The sequence below is a fragment of the Canis aureus genome, chromosome 27 (assembly GCF_053574225.1).
Source record: "Canis aureus isolate CA01 chromosome 27, VMU_Caureus_v.1.0, whole genome shotgun sequence".
Taxonomy (NCBI): domain Eukaryota; kingdom Metazoa; phylum Chordata; class Mammalia; order Carnivora; family Canidae; genus Canis; species Canis aureus.
The window spans coordinates 31,632,652-31,638,651 of record NC_135637.1 but is presented as its reverse complement, the minus strand read 5'-3'; positions in this window follow the sequence as shown (position 1 = coordinate 31,638,651).

The window sequence follows — 6,000 nt, the reverse complement described above, 5'->3', positions numbered from 1 at the left end:
CAAGGGAGAAGAGCTGAAACCACAGAACTCCAGAAGTAAGTCCAAGTTCACTCAAAGAGTTCCACAGCAGTCTGAAACATTCATTATATATATATGCATATAGTAAGGCATTCCTTCATCTCTTAGGGTCTTTAGGATCTCAGTTAGGAGTGGTTGAGCACGCCAGTGAGCCTAACCCTCATCCTCCTTGAGACTGGGCAGAGTCCACCAACCTCTGCTCAGCACAGACCTTAGTGAGCCCCTGGATGGTGGCAAGGGACCCTGGTGCCCAAAAAGGGCTTCTTGCTGTGTCCCTGATTGTGGCTGCATCTGCCACACAGAGGTAAACACACTATTTACCATGGCTTCTCCTGGGTCACAATCCTACTGACACTACTACCCTCTCCCCGACCCATGGAAACAGGTTATATCTGACTCATCCCTGTCTCATCCACTGTGATGCCCATAATAGATGCTCAGGGGCTCAGTGACCAATATGGTAGCCACTAGCCATATGTGGTTATTGAGCACTTGAAATAGATCTAGTGAATCTGGGAGATTTAATTTTTAATTTAACTCAGTCTAAATTTAAATTTTAAATATGATCATTCAGTTATTGTTTGGAGCAACTTGAGTATGTGAATGAATCTACTTTTTCAACCAAAGCATTACTGATTAAAATTTAGCATCTGAATTGCAATGAAATGTGAAAGATTTAGAAGACTTAGTGCTAGAAAAATGAAGGAAAAATATCTCATTAATGACCTTTAAAATATTGACTATATGTTAAAACAATAATATTTCAACACAGTATTATTCACCACAATCCAATATGCATTCTACCTTTGACAACAAAATATATTATTAAAATTAAAAACAAAATTCTTGCCAGAGTCTTCCTCTTTTAGAGTCCATGTTACAGACACATCATTGTGCATCCAAAAGAATGTTTGCCAGCATAAATTAGGCATAATCCATTAAGACCAAGGTTTTTAAATTTTTTTAAAATTTATTTATGATAGTCACAGAGAGAGAGAGAGAGAGAGGCAGAGACTTAGGCAGAGGGAGAAGCAGGTTTCATGCACCGAGAGCCCGACGTGGGACTCGATCCTGGATCGCGCCGTGGGCCAAAGGCAGGCGCTAAACCGCTGCGCCATCCAGGGATCCCCAAGACCAAGATTTTTAATGCTCTGTTCATGATTCTCTGCCCAACACTCCCAAAGTATTATAAAGTCCGTGGAAAGCATTGGTAGCTAGTTATTGAATGAATGGAAGAAAATAAATATTATGTATATTTATGGTTTTATGTGAAGAGGATTATTTTGCATGTGGCTCGTTGTACTTGTTTTTAGTACCCAGAAGTAGAGACATGGCAAATCTAACATGGCCCCAAAGACTTCTTAGGTATGTTTTCATATTTATTTCTTTCTCATTCTTCCCAATGTCAGGTGGTCAAGCTGAAGTTCCAGGTGATACCTTTGACCCTTCACTTACCCTTATGACTTGATTTCTCTTCAAAAGCAAGCCCTGCTGATTTTACCCCCAAGATGTCCATAAAGCCACTCATATGTAAGCCAGGATCTCCTACAAGGACCATACAGCAACCACAGGGACCTTGGAAAATGCCCGAGGTTATGTCATGACCGTACTCACAAACTCTTTGTTAGGATGGCTAGCATGAGGTTCATTAATAATACAGCTATATACAGAGAAAAGAATCATCACTAGGCATATCACCATTTGGGAAAAGCTATTCTTTTATTGTTTTGTAAAGAACTGTCCCAAGTAAACAGTTCTCAAACTTTTTGGTTCCAGCATCTTCTTATACTATTGAAAATTACTAAGGATCCCCAAAGCTTTTGTCCATGTGGATAACATTTTGAGCATTTGCCAGATTAATTAAAATTGAAAAACATTTTTAAAAGCTTTATTAGTTTAATTACACGTAACAATCTAAGCCAAGTACATGTAAGTACATATAAGTGATATATATTTTGTTATGTACAAGCATATCTTGAATACACTGTGGATTTGGTTCTAGACCACCACAGTAAAGTGAATATCGCTAAATTAATATCACAAATATCAATAAAGTCAGTCAAATTTTTTTTGGTTTCCCAGTGCATATAAATGTTATGTTACACTGTAGTCTATTAAGTGTGCAATAGCATTATGTCTATTAAGTGTGCAATAGCATTATGTCTAAAAAAAGTCCATAACTTAATTAAAAATATTGCTAAAAACTGCTAACCATCATGTGAGCTTTCAGTGAGTCACAATTACTGATCGCAGTTCACCACAACAAATATAATAATAATGAAAAAGTTTTCAGTATGGTGGGAATTGCCAAAATGTGACACAGAGACACAAAGTGAACAAATGCTATTAGAAAAGTGGCACAGGTAGACTTGCTCATACAGGATTGCCACAACCCCTCAATCTGTAAAACAAAACAAAATGAAATGAAACAATATAATCTTAAAAGTGCAATAAAATAAGACTACAGTCAAAAATTAGGAAAAAAATTCATGATGCATTGCATTGTTTTTAACATTTCTGCAAATCTTTTCAATGTCTGGCTTAATGAAAAACGGTTGGATGTGCACAAGGTCTTCTGCATTGAGTTTGTCGCAATATGCTGCTTTGGTTGAAGTGTCTAAAAAAAACTGCCTTCACAGAGATTTAAAGTTGGAAGCATACAGGAGCCCTTTGTACATGAAAGATGTGCATATAGGTGTAAGACCTGGTTTCAGAGAGCTGAGGGGAGGGGCTAGTAGGGGGCAGAACAGGGTCAGTCACATAAATATTCCCCTGCTTGGTAAACTAAAAGATATGACTGTAGGGACACTAAAAGTTTAAGACCAAAGCCTCCTATTTCTTGCTTTTCCCTCAACAAAACTTGCAGAGCTTTCTTTAAAAAAAAAAATTATCTATTCATGAGAGACACAGAGAGGCAGAGACATAGGCAGAGGGAGAAGCAAGCTCCCTGCAAGAAGCCTGATGCAGAACTCCATCCCAGGACCCCTGAAGACAGGCCCTCAACCACTGAGCCACCCAGTGCCCTCTTGCAGAGATTTCTCATAAGAGGCTTTAAAAATGGACTTGAACTTAAAAATGGATTGGGAGTCTCCTTGTATGAGGACTGTGGAAGATGCACCCTGTGATGACTTTTGCATAATCTCTTCATCTAGAATTTAGGAAGAACCTATGATTTGCTTCCAGTAGATGCATATGGCAAAAGTGATGGCATGTCTCTCCTTGATTAGGTTACATTAAATGGAAAACGTGGCCAGATGTGACTCCCATGATTATATTACGTGATATGAGATTCCCTCCTGACAAGGTCTTACAATTTACAGTACAGAGGGCATTATGCTAAGTGAAATAAGTCAGAGAAAGACGAACACTATATGATTTCACATGTACATGGAATCTAAAGAAAAACAAAACAAAAGCCAAGAAACAAACAAAAAAACAATACAAATGACAAAAGAACAAAAAAGCAGAAACAGACCCATAAATACAAAGAAGAAACTGGTGGTTGCCGGGAGGTGAGGTTGGGGGTGGAGGCAAAATGGGCAAAGGGAAGGGGGAGGTATAGGCTTCCAGTTATGGGGATGAAAAGTATAGCATAGAGAATATAATAGGTTATTTAAAAGCCTTGTAGGAGACAGATGGAAGTTACCTTTGTGGTGAGCATAGCATAATTGCTAAGTCACTACACTGTACTGCTGAAACCGGTATAACATTATGTTTAAACTATACTTCAATTTAAAATAATAATTTTTTTTAAAGTCTGTTAGCAAACTGGAAAAAGAGGTCCCTCTGCTGGTCAGGAAGAAGGAAAAGCAAACAGGATGCTGTGAGTCATGTCCAGGAACTAGGAGTGAGGGACTTAAAACCCAGGGCTTCAGTCACACACCAGCAAGGCAATGAACTCTGTCAATTAACTTGGAAGCAGATTCTCAGTTGAGCTCCTGGAATAGAACACAGCCACCATACTTTGATTTTAGCTTGGGGAGACCCTGAACAGAGGACCCAGCTAAGCTGATTCAGGGAAAGTGGAGTAATAAATGAGTGTTGCTTCAAGCCACTATGATGTGTGGTAATTTCTGGTCTTCTGGGGGAGGGGCCTGTTGTGCTGATTTTCAGGTGTTAGCACTTGGGGGAGCTGCTCTGCCCCTGCCTGGTGCAGGGCTCAGTGGGGTTTGTTCACCCGGTGAGGCCCCAGAAGGAACAACCACAGTGGTGGGGCCAGCTCTGGAGCCCTGGATTCAGCTCCCGCAGGAACTACAGAGCTCTCCGTCTGCAGGGCCTGGAGGCTCCAGGGTGGGGCCGCTGATCTGCTCAGCTTGGGGCCTTGCGGTCCTGGGCCTTCCTGGCCTCTGCCTGTCCCAGGGGGAGGCCGGATCCTGGGCTGTGTCCCGGCGCCCTGTGCTCCGGAGCCTGCGCCATTGGATTCATGCTCCGGCCCCGCAGCCCCCTCCACGGAGCCCCCCGAGCCCCTCCGAGCTGCTCCCGCCCCGCAGCCCCCTCCGCGGAGCCGCCGCCCGAGCCCCTCCGAGCTGCTCCGGGTCCCGCCGTGCGCACTGCAGCCCTTAGGGAGCTCAGCGCACTCTCCTGGCGCGCAGGTGCCTGTTACTGTCCCAGGGAGCTCGAGGGCATCCCCGCCCTCCTGGGGTCCTGCTCCAACTCTCTGCGAGGCCTTTCCGCCTGGGAAGGTTGGTGCAGCTCCTGCTTCTCCGGGACGGGGCTCTCCTGTCCTGGGGACACTCGCCCTGGCCTCAGCCTGGCTCCTCTTGGGACCCCTCCCCCTTGGATGCCTTTTGTTTCTTTATTTCTTTTTCCCCCGTCTTCCTACCTTGATAGAAGCACGAACTCTTCTCACTGTAGCATTCCAGCTGGTCTCTCTTTAAATCTCATGCCGAATTCATAGATTTTCAGGATGATTTGAAGGTTATCTAGGTAATTTGGTGGGGACAGGTGATTTGGAGACCCTACTCTTCCGCCATCTTGCCCCTCCTCCCCTGATGTGTGGTAATTTCTTACACAGCAGTAGAAAACTGGATAATAATACCGGATCACGGGGCCACTTTGGTCCAACCCACCTAGAGTCAGGTAGAATGGAGATCTGTGTTGCTGAGTGCAGGAGTACATGAACCCACGCTGAGGTGTAGAGAGATGTCTTCAGATGACATGGACCCTGAACTGTCTTAGTCCAATGAGAACCCTTGTTCTTCCTCAGGTCTTGCCACTGAAGAGGGAGAGAGTCTGCATCCCAAGGCCAGAGAGGAAGAAGGGAGTTTTATTTTCAGTTTTGCAAGGCTATATCCCCTGGGAGACTGTTTCTCTTTACCACAGCATCAAAAGGAGCAACAGGAGTGGTAGGGGGTCCCACTCCCAAAGCACCTATATCCCTGGGGTGATGAGCAGAAGGGACAGGAGAAACCACAGCCTGACTGCCCAGTTGGCGTGAAGCTCTGAAAACATGGAGCGCTTAATGCAGGTTTTAATCTTAGTTCTCAATGGGCTCTGGCTGTCCCTGGACAATCAGTAATAATCAGCCTTGTCCTCAGGGTGCAGTCCAAAAATGGACTGGAGGCTGTGTTGCTAGACTCAGAGCCTGAGGACAGAGCTGGAAGCCCTGAAGGCAAAGAACTCACAGCATCTATCTGGAGTGTGGGGGCCTTTCCAGACATTACTGGTGCCAGAGGTAGGGTTATAAGTTCCAGTGTGGCTGCTGCTTCCATTGCAAGAGATGTGACAGTTTGTCTCAAAGTCCCAGACACAAAGGGAGGTTGGGTCAAGGCAGACTGAGCCCAGGACCCACAGAGGAAGGAGAAATGCAGAGAGGGTAATCCAGATGAACCTGGGGAGAGGGACAGAAGGGCCAGTCTAGGCACCCACATGACCTCTTCCTTGGGAACACTCACTTGTGCCGTAAGTGAGAAGGGGAAGGGAAGTGGACCCAAGGCCAAGGTGAAGACATCTCAGAGCTCTGTCTCCTGAGACCCCAACCCT